Here is a 17,998-nt window from a genome sequence, read left to right as displayed (position 1 = left end):
GTCCTCTTGCCATGTGGAAATGCCAACTGCGTTCGGGATGAACTGGAAGCGTGCCCAGAGATTCACAGCGTCTCAGAAATAAATGTCCCAAAATCGCACTAAACGGATATAAATTGCTATAAAACGCTTTAAATTAACTACCTTATGATGTTTTTAACTCCTATAACGAGTCTTAACATGACCGGAGAAAGATTACTCCCAACACTAATGCTTGGAACAGGTGCGGGTCGGTGTCCTCCACGCGCAGGACGCACCAAGAAAAGAGTTGCTAGCTACAGGGTTTTTTAATTTATAGTGCCTGTGAACGCGCAATCGACCCCATTCAAATCGTCATCACGTAAAGGCATCCAGGGGAAGACGTAAGCAGTGTCCGTATACTCATAGCAATAACAGTGCCCTTTTAACTGACTCCAGATCAGGGGCCAACATTTCTGAAATCTGACTCCATGTCAGGGAAATTGCTGTAGAATGGGTTCTGTTCCACTTAGAGACAAAATTTCAACTCCTATAGAAACTATAGACTGTTTTCTATCCAATAATAATAATAATATGCATATTGTACGATCAAGAATTTTGTGGGAAGCCTTTTCAAAAATTACACGATTAGCATAAATAGTGACAACAGCGCCCCTAGCCTTAACAGGTTTAAACATATCTCTCCTTTCCGCTTCAATATTCGAAGCATAAACATTAACCTGTCTAGGATCAGCGTGGCGCTAGCGGCACCCCCCCCCCCCCCCCACTGAAAAACCAGTGCCGCGAAATTCAAAAAAAATATTTTTTTAAAATATTTAACTTTCACACATTAAAGTCCAATACAGCTAATGAAAGACACAGATCTTATGAATCCAGTCAACATTTCCGATTTTTAAAATGTTTTACAGGGAAGACACAATATGTAAAGATGTACATCTATTACCTAAAAACACATTAGCATAATCCACCATCTTTTATTTGTCCACCAACACCAGTAGCCATCACCAATTCGGCTAAACTAAGATATTTATAGCCCCTAACCAACAAAAAAACTCATTAGATGACAGTCTGATAACATATTTATGGTATGGGATAGGTTTTGTTAGAAAAAAGTGCATATTTCAGGTATATGGCATAGTTTACAATTGCACCCACCATCACAAATGGACTAGAATAATTACAATGAGCAACGTGTTTACCTAACTACTAATCATCAAACATTTCGTAAAAATACACAGCATACACGAATCGAAAGACACAGATCCTGTGAATACAGACAATATTTCAGATTTTCTAAGTGTCTTACAGCGAAAACACAATAAATCGTTATATTAGCATAGCACATAGCACATAGCAGCCCAGCATTGATTCTAGCCAAAGTGGGCGATAACGTCAACATCGCCAAAAATATATTAATTTTTTCACTAACCTTCTCAGAATTCTTCAGATGACACTCCTGTAACATCATATTACACAATCCATATAGAGTTTGATCGAAAATGTTTATATTTAGCCACCAAAATCATGGTTAGACAATGTGAAATGTAGACAAGCTGGTAAAGAAAATGTCCTTGCGCCACTTAGACAGTGATCTACTCTTATACATAAATACTCATAAACGTGACTAAAAAATATAGGGTGGACAGGGATTGATAGACAATTTAATTCTTAATACAATTGCGTTATTACATTTTTTAATTTATCCTTACTTTTCAATACAGTTTGCGCCAAGCGAAGCTACGTCAAAAAACATGGCGTCCTAAGCCACTAAAATGTTTCGACAGAAACACGATTTATCATAATAAAAATGTCCTACCTTGAGCTGTTCTTCCATCAGTATCTTGGGCAAAGGATCCTTTCTTGGGAGAAATCGTCTTTTGGTGGAAAGCTGTCCTCTTGCCATGTGGAAAAGTCAACTGCGTTCGGGATGAACTGAAAAGCGTGCCCAACTTTTCACATCGTTGCAAAAATAAATGTCCCAAAATCGCACTAAACGGATATAAATTGCTATAAAACGCTTTAAATTAACTACCTTATGATGTTTTTAACTCCTATAACGAGTGAAAAGATGACCGGAGAAATATAACAGGCTAAACTAACGCTTGGAACAGGTGCGCGCCGGTGTCCACTTTGCTCATGACGCAGCTCCCAAAGAATGACTAGCTTCAGGGTTTTTTCATTTGTAGGGCCTGTGAACGTGCAATCGACCCCGTTGGAATCGTCATCACGTAAAGGCATCCAGGGGAAGACGTAAGAAGTGTCCGTATAGTCATAGCAACGACAGTGCCCTTTTAAATGACTTCAGAAGAGTGGCCAACATTTCTCAAATCTGACTCCATGTCAGGGAAATTGCTGTAGAATGGGCTCTGTTCCACTTAGAGACAAAATTTCAACTCCTATAGAAACTATAGACTGTTTTCTATCCAATAATAATAATAATATGCATATTGTACGATCAAGGATTTTGTGGGAAGCCGTTTAAAAAATTAGCCACATTAGCATAAGTAGTCTAAACAGCGCCCCCATCCCCAACAGGTTAATTAGACGAAAAATGACATTTTGCACTTCAAACTCAATAACAATAATTCTTCCCTGATTATCTACATATACCTGCTTGACATTTTTAACCACATCATTTTTTACCAAAATAGCCACTCCACATGTTTTATCACTTCCGTGACTACAAAAAATTAGCTCAGACCATTTGCTCTTAATTTCCAGCATTTTGGCGTCCGTCCAATTAGTCTCTTGAAAACACCACATGTCCGTTTCAACAGACACCAAAACCTGCTCCAATTTGTTCATATTTCTTAAACTGTTGCCATTTAGTGATGCAACTCTAATCATTGTTAATATATGCAGAAATATAGCCAAAAACAAACATGTCATTTCAAAATAGACTTTTTCTTTTTTCCAGATCCCGTCACCTCCTTAGCTTTCACTAATGCTCTCTTATTTCTAGCAAACCTCTGAAAATCCTCAATATCTATTTCTTCGTCTGACTCCTGACTTGTACTTGTAAGGGGAGCAACATCCAAGCCTTTTGTAAAACATCCTTTAACAGTGCTATCAACTCCAGTGGACCCAGCCCTCTCCTTGGTTTCATTTTCACACAGGTTTAAAGCTGGTTCAGGCACCTGAGAAGCACCTTGCACCATCTCTACCTGTGTATCCAATTCACCATTCATGTGCTGCTGCTCCAACTTTTCAGCAGCAGAGACCGGGACTGCGTCTCGAGTACTGCCAGAAGGCATTACATACTCTCCAAGCATATCTATAGCTGTCTCTGGAATCACCTGCGACACACTTTCCATATCACTCTCTTCCTCCCCCTCCATATTCTCACTCCTCTCAACCTCTTCTTCAGTAATGAGGTCCAGTGTTTGCAGAAATAAGACATCCTTTTCCTTCTTACATTTACATCTGTCTTTAGGTCTGTCACACCTTCTACACATATCACCGATGTTCGAACATTCTCTGGCATAATGTCCTTGTTCACCACATTTATGGCATACAAATTCTGGACATTCTTTCAGTATGTGTCCCGGTTGAATACATAGTCTACATACCTTAACTTGGTTATCGTGGATCACTCGGAAATATTCAAATCCTTCTACAGTATTGAATTTGGTTGAGTAAGGTAATGATTGCACACTGTCCGTAAACTTCACCTAACAAAATCTCGTCCCGTCCACAATGTCCGTTCCTGGCCACATCCTCCTCTTGATTGGTGTTGTTGCGTTCACATTCCATCCTTGTAATTTGTCATGTATTTCCTCATCCGTAATATATGCCGGCAGGTTCAAAAAGGAAGTTCATCATTTCCCAGTTCTTTCGCCATTATTTGACAGCTCTTTATTTTTAGCCCGTCTAGTAGTCTTTCTTTTCCTTTCGCGTGTGACATGGTTATTTCGTACTTATTTCTGTCCTTCATTCTACATCCCAATATCATTCCACATACTTCTTTTATTCCTCTCAGCAATTCCATCGTTGTTATTTTTTCTTCTCCAATAACTTCCACGTTCACCGTCAATTCTTTCTCATATTTTCTTCTCCTCAACTCTTAATTCGACGCTCTTTTTTCTCCATTGTCCATTCTCATTGTTGTTGTTATTCTTGATGTCGAAGCCATTGTATCCGTCCAATTATTTTACTTAGAATCCCCCAAACAGCTCACGCCGTTGGGGGATAAAAACGCAAATATTTACAAAGAAAATAAGCTACACTCCCCACACAAACTTCCAAACTTAAAGTATATAAAACAGCAAAACCAAAAACGATTTTCTCTCTACAAACAATCAAACACCTGCTGCTCACTCACTTCCTGAAACTTCCAAAAAGGGGCGTATTCAGGCTGGTATGGCCGCAAGCGAAGGAACAACTCTTGGTACACCACATAAAGTCATGCATTTCGCAACATGATGTTTCCACAAAATGTCAACAATGTTTTGCTACAAACAAATGTTTCTACCTTTCAATTGGTCCACAAAGTGTCTTTCTCAACTGACTTCAAAGATCTCCATAAGCACGGGCAATTGAGTAAAGTCATCCTCAAGCCTGGCGCCAAGCAACAGTTTGTCAATAAACAAGACATCAGGGGAGAGCGCGGACGCAGTCCCCCACTTCCATAAATTATGCAATCGAGATTTCCACATTTGGGAAATTCGCAGGGGTCAGCACAGCCGGAGTGCAATGGCTGAGCCTCGCCCTGGGTGAACCGCCTTCTTGATCACGGTATCTCCCTTGCCAGGTAAGTATGAGTTACATTCATCGGTGCAGGGCAAGTCTCTCCAGTGACAACCTTTTCGGCTGAAGGTAACCACTTTGTGTTCTGATCATACCACATCACATCGACCTGCGTTAAATGCCGTTTAGGAATGCACTTGCAGACAGAGTGGTGAAAAAGTAGTTTATTTTGTTTCCTAGATTATATCAGTGAACCACTAGATTCCCATCATGCAACACTGTAAAAAAATCACCAATAGCTTACTCCGCAAGAAAAATACCAACGCAGCATGATCACTAAAAGTTGTAAAAACATACTTAATATCTTTTATAAAATCCCTTAACCCTTCATTTACTAAAACCAAATCTATTCGCGTCTGTTTCAACTCCCCTAAAACCACCTGCCTTCTAGAAATGCCTCTCTTGTTCGGATTCTCATCCCTCCATATATCAATCAAACTGTTTTCAAACATAATCTTCCTTAAGACCCCCCTAGAAACGTCATTTCTAAAAATAGCTCCTCTTTTCATATCTAGTCTATTCATTTTAACATTAAAATCCCCTACTAAAATACAGTTACCCTTGCACCATTTCCCTAATCCTAAAAATAAATTATTTCGCTCTATCTCATTATTCGGCGCATAAATATTTATAATCCTAAAAACCCTATTCATATATTCAAAATCCAAAATCAAAATCCTCCCATTATTATCATTATATATCTTATTCACATTTTCTACTACATCCTTCCTTAATAAAATTGCAACCCCACTTGAATTTCCCCTGCCATTGTTTACATAAATAAAATCCCTCCATATTTTTTTTACTTCTGAAACACATACATTATCCCAGTGCGTCTCTTGAATACATAAAATATCTGAATTCTTCATTTGTACTATTCTATTAAATTTTCCCATTGTTCTCAAACCATTTGCATTTATTGACATTATATTTACCATTCTAATAAATAATAAAATATAATTCATTTTCCTCTACCTGTTATCCAGTTTCTTTCCTCTTCCACCCTTTCTCTCCCCCTCTTCCCCCCGCTTTCCTCTTCCTGTATCCTTCCCTCGTTCTTTCAATCTTTTCCCCATCATCCGTGTCCAATATCTCCTCCAAGACCATGTTATCCAGCCAACTCAACTTCTTGACACCCACATCCGTTGTGCTCCCCGTGTTCATCTCCGTCTCTGGTATTGTCATCGTTGTGCTCCCCGTGTTCATCTCCGTCTCATGTATAGCCGTCGTTGTCGTTTCTGTTATTGTCATCAAACTCGAACCCCTCTCCATTTCTTCCCCCCCCGAGGTACATGTTAGTGCTGTGCTTTCCCCCAAAACCTGTGAGTCCCCCGTGCTTCCCCCCAATCCACTCCCCCCCTCCTCCTGAAAACTCCCTCTTCTTATTTCCGAATCCATACTGCTCCCAATTTCATTCATCTTCTGGTCCTTCTTCTCCCTTCTTCTTTCCTTCGTCTCTCCACTCTCCACCACATCCTCTCCTCCATCTTCTTCTCCTTCTTGCGACAAAACAACTGCTTCCTCGAACAGTGCTTGACTCCCCTCTTCAGCCATAACCTCTCCACAGTTGCACTCCGCCAATCTCTTTCTGCATCCACCACAGAAATTCCTTTCCTTCTCTCCGACACATTCTCTCGCATAGTGGCCTTGATTGCCACACTTGAAACACTTAAATTCAGGGCAATCTTTAACTATGTGCCCGGGTTGAATACACAAACGACACACTCTGACCTGTTTGTCATGAATTACTCTGAAGTATTCTGCTCCCTCCAGCGTCTCAATTCTTGTGGAATATGGCAATGATGTTACTTTTTCTGTGAACTTGACCTTGCAAAATCGTGTCCCGTCAACCACCTCCGTTCCTGGCCAAACTCTCCTCCTTATCTCCGAGACGGCCGTTACTCCCCAGCTACTCAGCTTGCCCAGTATCACACCATCTTCTACGTATACTGGGAGATTCATGAAAGACACCACCAATTCTTTCACATTCATATCTCTCGCCAGAATCCTGGTGTCCTTTATCCGTAAACCATCAATTAGACGTTCTTTTCCTTTTTCGTTTCTCATCGTAATTTCATACTTCTTCTCACCTTTCATTCGGCATCCCACCACCTCTCCACATAGCCACTCCTGGGCTACAATCACCTATCCGGACCCGTTTACTGCCGATGCGGAGCCACACCGGGCCTTCGCGACTGGGATACCGACGTTATCTGCCCGAGGGAGTTATTCAACTGGCCCCTCCATCGCGACGTAACCGGAACGCCATTATGCTAACTGCGGCCCGCTAATCGTTAGCTGTCTTGAGCATATCGGCTGCTATCTGAACAGACAACCTCTCTTTCGCCATCGCCATCCGGCTTGGATTCTCTGTCGACACGACCACGTCTGGTCTGCAGACGAATAGCCCATCCGCTGTACCCTCAACCGGCCTCCGTCTGAGCAGACCCCCTCCGTCTGAGCAGACCTCCCCCCGGGCTACTAACTTTAAACGCCGCGGGCTAGCTTAGTGTAGGCCTCACTGCTCCATCTACGGCTGCCCCCTGGACACTATGATCACTTGGCTACTTAGCTGATGCCTGCTTGACTGTCCATTAATTCACGGTACTCCATTCCGTTTATTTGTGTTTTATCTCTTGGCTCTGTGCTTTAACTCAGGATCTGTGTGTAGTTAATCCGACACTCTCTGCCTAGCCGTCGCCATTTTTACCTGCTGTTGCTGTGTTAGCTGACTAGCTGCTGTTAGCTCACCTGTTGTTTTAGCTAGCTCTTCCAATCAAGACCTGCAATCACTTTACGCCTTATTGTATGTCTCCCTCAAATATCAATATGCCTTGCATACTGTTGTTCAGACTAGTTATCATTGTTTTGGTTTGCAATGGACCCCGTAGTTCCACTCTCCGTACCTCTGATACCTCCTTTGTCCCACCCCCCACACATGCGGTGACCTCACCCATTGAGACCAGCATGTCCAGAGATACAACCTCTCTTATCATCACCCAGTGCCTGGGCTTGCCTCCGCTGTACCCGTGCCCCACCATACCCTGGTCTGCACATTATGCCCAGAATCTATTCTACCACGCCCATAAATCTGCTCCTTTTATTCCTTGTCCCCAACGCTCTAGGCGACCAGTTTTGATAGCCTTTAGCCGCACCCTCATCCTACTACTCCTCTGTTCCTCGGGTGATGTGGAGGTAAACCCAGGCCCTGCATGTCCCCAGTCACCCTCATTTGTTGACTTCTGTGATCGAAAAAGCCTTGGCCTCATGCATGTCAACATCAGAAGCCTCCTCCCTAAGTTTGTCTTACTCACCGCTTTAGCACACTCTGCCAACCCGGATGTCCTTGCCGTGTCTGAATCCTGGCTTAGGAAGGCCACCAAAAATTCTGAGATTTCCATACCCAACTATAACACTTTCCGTCAAGATGGAACTGCCAGAGGGGGAGGAGTTGCTATCTACTGCAGAGATAGCCTGCAAAGTTCTGTCATACTTCCAGGTCTATGCCCAAACAGTTCGAACTTCTAATTTTAAAAATTAATCTCTCCAGAAATAAGTCTCTCACTGTTGCCGCCTGCTACCGACCCCCCTCAGCTCCCAGCTGTGCCCTGGACACCATCTGTGAATTGATCGCTCCCCATCTAGCTTCAGAGTTTGTTCTGTTAGGTGACCTAAACTGGGATATGCTTAACACCCCGGCAGTTCTACAATCTAAGCTTGATGCCCTCAATCTCACACAAATCATCAAGGAACCCACCAGGTACAACCCTAAATCCGTAAACATGGGCACCCTAATAGACATTATCCTGACCAACTTGCCCTCCAAATACACCTCTGCTGTCTTCAATCAAGATCTCAGCGATCACTGCCTCATTGCCTGTATCCGCCACGGGTCCGCGGCCAAACGACCACCCCTCATCACTGTCAAACGCTCCCTAAAACACTTCTGCGAGCAGGCCTTTCTAATCGACCTGGCCCGGGTACCCTGGAAGGATATTGACCTCATCCCGTCAGTTGAGGATGCCTGGTCATTTTTTTAAAGTTACTTCCTCACCATATTAGACAAGCATGCTCCGTTCAAAAAATGCAGAACCAAGAACAGATATAGCCCTTGGTTCACTCCAGACCTGACTGCCCTCGACCAGCACAAAAACATCCTGTGGCGAACTGCAATAGCATCGAAGAGCCCCCGCGATATGCAACTGTTCAGGGAAGTCAGGAACCAATACACGCAGTCAGTCAGGAAAGCAAAGGCCAGCTTTTTCAATCAGAAATTTGCATCCTGTAGCTCTAACTCCAAAAAGTTCTGGGATACTGTAAAGTCCATGGAAAACAAGAGCACCTCCTCCCAGCTGCCCACTTCACTGAGGCTAGGTAACACGGTCACCACTGATAAGTCCATGATAATCGAAAACTTCAACAAACATTTCTCAATGGCTGGCCATGCCTTCCTCCTGGCGACTCCAACCTTGGCCAACAGCCCCGCCCCCCCCGCTGCTACTCGCCCAAGCCTCGCCAGCTTCTCCTTTACCCATATCCAGATAGCAGATGTTCTGAAAGAGCTGGAAAACCTGGACCCATACAAATCAGCTGGGCTTGACAATCTGGACCCCCTATTTCTGAAACTGTCCGCCGCCATTGTCGCACCCCCTATTACCAGCCTGTTCAACCTCTCCTTCGTATCATCTGAGATCCCCAAGGATTGGAAAGCTGCCGCGGTCATCCCCCTCTTCAAAGGGGGAGACACCCTGGACCCAAACTGTTACAGACCTATATCCATCCTGCCCTGCCTATCTAAGGTCTTCGAAAGCCAAGTCAACAAACAGATCACTGACCATCTCGAATCCCACCGTACCTTCTCCGCTGTGCAATCCGGTTTCCGAGCCGGTCACGGGTGCACCTCAGCCACGCTCAAGGTACTAAACGATGTCATAACCGCCATCGATAAAAGACATTACTGTGCAGCCGTCTTCATCGACCTGGCCAAGGCTTTCGACTCTGTCAATCACCATGTTCTTATCGGCAGACTCAGTAGCCTCGGTTTTTCTAATGACTGCCTTGCCTGGTTCACCAACTACTTTGCAGACAGAGTTCAGTGTGTCAAATTGGAGGGCATGTTGTCCGGTCCTCTGGCAGTCTCTATGGGGTTACCACAGGGTTCAATTCTCGGGCCGACTCTTTTCTCTGTATACATCAATGATGTTGCTCTTGCTGCGGGCGATTCCCTGATCCACCTCTATGCAGACGACACCATTCTGTACACTTCCGGCCCTTCCTTGGACACTGTGCTATCTAACCTCCAAACGAGCTTCAATGCCATACAACACTCCTTCCGTGGCCTCCAACTGCTCTTAAACGCTAGTAAAACCAAATGCATGCTTTTCAACCGTTCGCTGCCTGCACCCGCACGCCCGACTAGCATCACCACCCTGGACGGTTCCGACCTAGAATATGTGGACATCTATAAGTACCTAGGTGTCTGGCTAGACTGCAAACTCTCCTTCCAGACTCATATCAAACATCTCCAATCCAAAATCAAATCTAGAGTCGGCTTTCTATTCCGCAACAAAGCCTCCTTCACTCACGCCGCCAAACTTACCCTAGTAAAACTGACTATCCTACCGATCCTCGACTTCGGCGATGTCATCTACAAAATAGCTTCCAATACTCTACTCAGCAAACTGGATGCAGTTTATCACAGTGCCATCCGTTTTGTTACTAAAGCACCTTATACGACCCACCACTGCGACCTGTATGCCCTAGTCGGCTGGCCCTCGCTACATGTTCGTCGTCAGACCCACTGGCTCCAGGTCATCTACAAGGCTATGCTAGGTAAAGTGCCGCCTTATCTCAGTTCACTGGTCACGATGGCTACACCCACCCGTAGCACGCGCTCCAGCAGGTGTATCTCACTGATCATCCCTAAAGCCAAAACCTCCTTTGGACGCCTTTCCTTCCAGTTCTCTGCTGCCTGCGACTGGAACGAATTGCAAAAATCTCTGAAGTTGGAGACTTTTATCTCCCTCAACAACTTTAAAAATCTGCTATCCGAGCAGCTAACCGATCGCTGCAGCTGTACATAGTCCATCTGTAATCTACCCACCCAATTTACCTACCTCACCCCCCATACTGCTTTTATTTATTTACTTTTCTGCTCTTTTGCACACCAGTATCTCTTCTTGCACATGATCATCTGATGATTTATCACTCCAGTGTTAATCTGATAAATTATAATTACTAGATTTATTGCCTACCTCATGCCTTTTGCACACATTGTATATAGATTCTCTTTTTTCTACCATGTTATTAACTTGTTTATTGTTTACTCCATGTGTAACTCTGTGTTGTTGTCTGTTCACACTGCTATGCTTTATCTTGGCCAGGTCGCAGTTGCAAATGAGAACTTGTTCTCAACTAGCCTACCTGGTTAAATAAAGGTGAAATAAAAAGAAATAAAAATTTAGTCAATTCAGCATCAAATGCTTACTACAAGGCAGTGTTGCTGATGAAATAATGCCACACCCCCTAGTGGACAAAAGGCTTACAGCACCTGGTATTCCCAGGCGGTCTCCCATCCAAGTACTAACCAGGCCCGAGCATGCTAAGCTTCCGAGATCAGACGAGATCGGGCGTATTCAGGCTGGTATGGCCGTAAGCGATTGCACATCTCTTGGTACACCATATAAAGTCAAAGTGAGTCTGATAAACAGACATTGCATTCTCACCAATTAGATAAGCAGCTTGAACTTTGGCTCACTCAAAAAGTGGAAGAAATTACATATACTGTAGCCATCACTTTTTAGCACAGATAGTTGGATGAAATACAAACAAACCTTGCAAACATTTCTAAGCGAGGGCACATATTTCAGCCTTGTGGGAAAAAACGGACAAATACAATGACTTCTGACAAATACATCATCAGCAACAGTTTCCCATGCAGCTATCCTACTAGCCACAATAAATACACAAAAGCTCTGGATGTTGAAAACCTATTGCATTGTTCTGTGCTAAGGAGGAACGCATGTATGGACAATTTCATATTGGAAGCACAAGACACATCATGACCGGGGGGGGGTGTTAGAGTGGCTTCTCAACTATCTCCTGATTGAAGTACCAGCGTGGCATAAATACAATGCTGCATTTCGCAACATAATGTTTCGACAAAATGCCAACAATATTTTGCTACAAAAAAATATTTCCACCTTTCGATTGGTCCACAAAGTCTCCTTCACAACTGACTTCAAAGATCTCCATAAGCACAGTCAGTTGACTCAAGTCATCCTTAAGCCTGCCGCCAAGCAACGGTTTATCATTAACAAAGACATCAGGGTAAAGCGCAAACGAGCACTACCATAAATTTTTCGAGATTCCCACATTTGGAAAATTCACAAGGGGTCAGTGCAATGGCTGAGCCCCACACTGGGTAAACCACCTTCTTGATCACGTTCTGTCTTCTGCTTAGTGGAGGAAAAGTCTCTCCAGTGCCAACATTTTCCGCTAACGGTAACCACTTTGTGTTCTGATAATATCATATCACATCGACCTGCGTTAAATGCCGTTTAGGAATGCACTTGCACACAGAGTAGTGAAAAAGTAGTTTATTTTGTTTACTAGATTATATCAGTGAACCACTAGATTCCCATTATGCAACACTGTCGAAAAAAACACCAATTACTTTTTAATATCTTAACCTATCTGATATCACAAATGTTTGCAATATGACGAAATTCAATCACATTCAGACACACACAGACAAATGCATGAAACCAATTGATTTATTATCGATAACATCTCAGATTCTCTTGTGCTTTTGATTTACTCCATAAAAGAAGGGTTGTAATTCCAACATGGAAAACACAGGGCCATCAGACACCAGTCCAGTTCCACTTCTCACCAGCATTATTTCCTTTGATCATTTGAACAGGGCGAGGGAGCACAGAGCACACACAAGCTGCATTCAGTAACAATATTCTTATTTGTCTTATAAATAAAAGGCAGATGCTCCCTGGCAGCACAAGGAACTCTGATTGTATTAAAAGGGCATGGGAGACTAGCCCATAGAAGCTGCATTTAGTCAATTCGGCATCAAATGCTTACTACAAGGCAGCGTTGCTGATGAAATAATGCAAGAGGACACCCTAGTGGACAAAATGCTTACAGCACCTGGTATTCCCAGGCGGTCTCCCATCCAAGTACTAACCAGGCCCGACCCTGCTTAGCTTCCGAGATCAGACGAGATCGGGCGTATTTTTTTTATTTTTATTATAAAAATTTTAAATTACAATATTTTATCAAATGTACAATACACAAAAACCGAGACTAACATAGGCAGGTGAACAATTCACCCCCTATCAAATCAAAGAACTCAAATAAATAAAATACAACAAAAAATAATAAAAGCCTAACATAAATTCCAATCTCACAAAACAGGCATGTTGAAATCGACTCCCGAACAACTATGAAAACCAATATATTAATAAACATACCAATACTTTCAAAAATTATAAGTGATTCTTCCACCATCCACGTTTGAAATCAACCCACTCCCCTCCACAAAAGCTTCATCAAAACATTCCTTTCCATAACAATAAAACATATCTATATGCTTCTTTAACAATACTACAAAAATATCCCACACCCTTACCTTCTTCCCCTCAAAAAAAACATAATTCCTCCTACAAAAAATAGCATACCTCAAGAAACTCAAAACAACATTCAACAAACCCACATTAACACCCTCACATTTACCAGACACGCCAAATAACACCAATTCATCCCACACATATTTTTTCAAAATATCACCCCCCCAGTTTCTATGAATCATTCCCTTTACTTTACAAAATAAATCTTTTAACTCCTTACATTCCACAAACAAATGCATTAAATTTTCCGGTGACTCACCACATAAGTCACATTCTCTATTTATTTCCCTATTGATTTGATGTAAAACCACTTTTGTACATATACGATTATGCCTTATTTTAAAATCGTTACTTTCACATTCCATACTATTATATTTTACATTTAAAGTTTTCCATATCTTTTTTACGTCCAAAGTCGGAAAAATTCCTTTCCAAACTTTCTCCGCAGCTGGCCTTTTCACATTTTTCTCTACCATTATTTTATAGAATCTTTTCACTGGGATACTAGATAAATGAGCCTTCTCCTTACTGTTACCAATAAACAAATTTGGAAAGACAAATAAATCTTCCCTAACAACTTCACTATTTATTAAATCCACCCATTTACTTGGTATACTTTCTTTTATCTTCTCATACATATTTCTCACTGTTCCCCTACCCACCTCTACATCCCATTCATGGATGGTATCAAAAATAACTTCCTCAGGAAAAAAACCTGGAATTACCTCATATGTGTAATCTTTTATTTGTCTAAGACCTGCACTCATGAATACTTCACTATATAACACCTTTTCTTTGTACTTAAGTTTCTCATTCAGAAAAACAGGATGATTCATAATTAGGTCAATATGCCCACACTCATAATACACATTAGGCAACAACTCTGCCCATGCATTTAACACTTCTTTATAAAAATCTGGTACCTTTTCACACATTTTCCTTTTAAGACCCATCAACAAACCATTATCTTCACATCCACCACTCTCATCTAAATAGACTTTGAAAAAATGTTTCCAGCCATAATCTAAGCTGTCATACAAATATTTCTTTACTATTTTTATCCTAATAGCTTTTCTTTTAACATCCAAATCTACAAGTTTTAAACCTCCATCATCATAGTCTGCTATCAATGTTTTCTGCGCAATTTTAACACCTTTACCATCCCATATAAAATTAGACACTACATTATTCAATTCATTTAGAACCCACTCTGGCATGTCTAGAACTCCCAAAACATACACAAGTTTAGATGATACCAAAGCATTTACTACAATTATTTTACCTTTTAACTTTAATTTTCTATTTTTCCAGAAATTCAAAGTTTGCTTGATTTTATTGAGGATCCCTGTCCAAGTTATATCCCTTGCCTCTTTCTCCTCTACACCAATATGTACTCCCAGCACCTTCATAAAATCCTTAGCTACCTTAAATGGAATCTCACACTTATTTGCATTGATATCCCCAAAGAACATAATTTCCGTCTTCTCTATATTAACTTCAGCCCCTGATGCCTTCCAATAGATATCTATGATTTTCATAATGCTTTCAATGCTACCTACATCCTTCACAGTAAAAGTAGTGTCATCAGCGTACTGATGTATAACACTGACACCACCACCTGGGATTCCCACACCCCTCACCTCTTTGTCTCCAAGTATTAAAACAGCTAAAGGTTCTGTAGAAACACTGTACAACAGAGCTGACAAAGGACAACCCTGCCTTACTGACCTCTCTATAGGGAAAGTATCTGTTAACACTCCGTTACATTTAACACAACTTTTTGCTCCACTATACAACAAGTTAATCCAAGATACAAATTTTGGCCCAAAACCAAACCTCTCCAAAGTCTGTAGTAGAAAACTATGTTCCACTTTATCAAAAGCTTTCTTAAAATCTAAACTTAAAACTATACCACCTTCATTTTTCATTTGATTAACAACATCTCTAATTGTACAAATTACATCGGCAACATCTCTTCCGGGTATTCCGTAGGCTTGTGTTGATGTAATAATACTTCCAATCACCATTTTCATCCTCTTAGCCAAAACTTTAGTCAGTATTTTATAATCTGAATTCAGAAGACTAATAGGCCTATAATTTTCTAACTTTAACCTACTGCCTCTATTTTTAAACAAGATGGTTAACATACCAATTGACATAGACTCAGGGATTTCCTTATTCTCTTCCATATACTGAAAAACCTTCAATAAAATGGGTGCCAAAATATCCACAAAAGCTTTATAGAATTAATTTGTTAAACAATCCAAACCTGGACTTTTATTTCCTTGAGTGTTCTCAATTGCTTTCTTGATTTCCACAATTGAAATATCTTCATCACACATCATTCTATCTGCCTGAGATACTTTGGCACTGATTTTCTCCAACACTTTTGCAACACACACTTTGTCCACATCATTCTTTTTATAAAGATTTCTGTAAAAGGATTCAACTGAATCTAAGATGTCAACAAAATCATTTACCTTTACACCTTTTTCATTTTCTAATTCTACAATATAACTCTTAAATTTCTTTCGTTTTTCAAGCCCCAGAAAAAAGGAAGTACATTTCTCTCCCTCCAAGGCATACTGTGCCTTTCTCCTAACAATAGCCCCTAAACTTTTTTTTTTTCATAAAACCCTAGCTCTGCATGGATTTTCAAATAGTTCACAACATCATAGTCTCGATCAGCATCAGCCTTTTCAAGTTCATGTAACATCCTATTTCTAAGCATTTTTTCTTTCTGCTTATCTAAACGGTTACGATTTTTAGAGTACCTAATACTCCTGTTTTTTACTTTAACTTTCACTTCCTCCCACCATAAACACACATTCTCTTTTAACAGTACATTAGACATTTCATCCTCGATACATTCAACAATTTCCTTTATATAACTTTCTTCCTTTAACAGACTGGCATTTAAACACCAGACACCTCCCCCCCTCATCTCCACAGCAAAACCTATCTGAAATGACATTACTGCATGATCACTGTATGCTGTAAAATTATATGTCATCTTCTGAACCTGCTGTACCACATCTACTTTTGCTAAACATAAATCAATTCTACTTTGTTTTAGTTCATTTAACACCACCTGCCTTCTCGAAAACTCTCTTCTATTTACATTTTCAGCCCTCCATATATCTACCAGATTTTCCTTATTCATTAATTCCCGTAAAGCATTTCTAGACGAATCATGTCTGAAACTATCACATCTCGAGACATCCATTCTAGTACACTTCACGTTAAAATCTCCTACTAGTATACAGTTCTCTGAACACAGTGTTCTTAGGTTATTAAACATATCTCTCCTTTCCGCTTCAATATTCGAAGCATAAACATTAATTAGACGAAAAATGACATTTTGCACTTCAAACTCAATAACAATAATTCTTCCCTGATTATCTGCATATACCTGCTTGACATTTTTAACCACATCATTTTTTACCAAAATAGCCACTCCACATGTTTTATCACTTCCGTGCCTACAAAAAATGAGCTCAGACCATTTGCTCTTAATTTCCAGCATTTTGGCGTCCGTCCAATTAGTCTCTTGAAAACACCACATGTCCGTTTCAACAGACACCAAAACCTGCTCCAATTTGTTCATATTTCTTAAACTGTTGCCATTTAGTGATGCAACTCTAATCATTGTTAATATATGCAGAAATATAGCCAAAAACAAACATGTCATTTCAAAATAGACTTTTTCTTTTTTCCAGATCCCGTCACCTCCTTAGCTTTCACTAATGCTCTCTTATTTCTAGCAAACCTCTGAAAATCCTCAATATCTATTTCTTCGTCTGACTCCTGACTTGTACTTGTAAGGGGAGCAACATCCAAGCCTTTTGTAAAACATCCTTTAACAGTGCTATCAACTCCAGTGGACCCAGCCCTCTCCTTGGTTTCATTTTCACACAGGTTTAAAGCTGATTCAGGCACCTGAGAAGCACCTTGCACCATCTCTACCTGTGTATCCAATTCACCAATCATGTGCTGCTGCTCCACCTTGTCAGCAGCAGAGACCAAGACTGCATCTCGAGTACTGCCAGAAGGCATTACATACTCTCCAAGCATATCTAAAGCTGTCTCTGGAATCACCTGCGACACACTTTCCATATCACTCTCTTCCTCCCCTCCATAGTCTCACTCCTCTCAACCTCTTCTTCAGTAATGAGGTCCAGTGTTTGCAGAAATAAGACATCCTTTTCCTTCTTACATTTACATCTGTCCTTAGGTCTGTCACACCTTCTACACATATCACCGATGTTCGAACATTCTCTGGCATAATGTCCTTGTTCACCACATTTATGACATACAAATTCTGGACATTCTTTGAGTATGTGTCCCGGTTGAATACATAGTCTACATACCTTAACTTGGTTATCGTGGATCACTCGGAAATATTCAAATCCTTCTACAGTATTGAATTTGGTTGAGTAAGGTAATGATTGCACACTGTCCGTAAACTTCACCTTACAAAATCTCGTCCCGTCCACAATGTCCGTTCCTGGCCACATCCTCCTCTTGATTGGTGTTGTTGCGTTCACATTCCATCCTTGTAATTTGTCATGTATTTCCTCATCCGTAATATATGCCGGCAGGTTCAAAAATGACACCACAAGTTCATCATTTCC

General features: G+C 41.1%; 2 non-coding genes across 2 annotated transcripts; both read right to left on the bottom strand.

The window, feature by feature from the left end:
• Positions 1–4,570: 4,570 nt before the first annotated feature.
• Positions 4,571–4,734, bottom strand: LOC129846037 (U1 spliceosomal RNA). The gene has a single exon (XR_008758162.1). It is a non-coding gene; the product is annotated as a U1 spliceosomal RNA (small nuclear RNA).
• A 6,526-nt stretch (positions 4,735–11,260) lies between these two features.
• LOC129846032 (5S ribosomal RNA) lies at positions 11,261–11,379 on the bottom strand. Its single transcript, XR_008758157.1, has one exon. It is a non-coding gene; the product is annotated as a 5S ribosomal RNA (ribosomal RNA).
• Positions 11,380–17,998: the final 6,619 nt, after the last annotated feature.

Source organism: Salvelinus fontinalis, unplaced genomic scaffold, assembly GCF_029448725.1.
Source record: "Salvelinus fontinalis isolate EN_2023a unplaced genomic scaffold, ASM2944872v1 scaffold_0434, whole genome shotgun sequence".
NCBI lineage: Eukaryota > Metazoa > Chordata > Actinopteri > Salmoniformes > Salmonidae > Salvelinus > Salvelinus fontinalis.
Note: the sequence above shows the minus strand (reverse complement) of the source record. Positions and strands in the feature narration are given on the sequence as shown.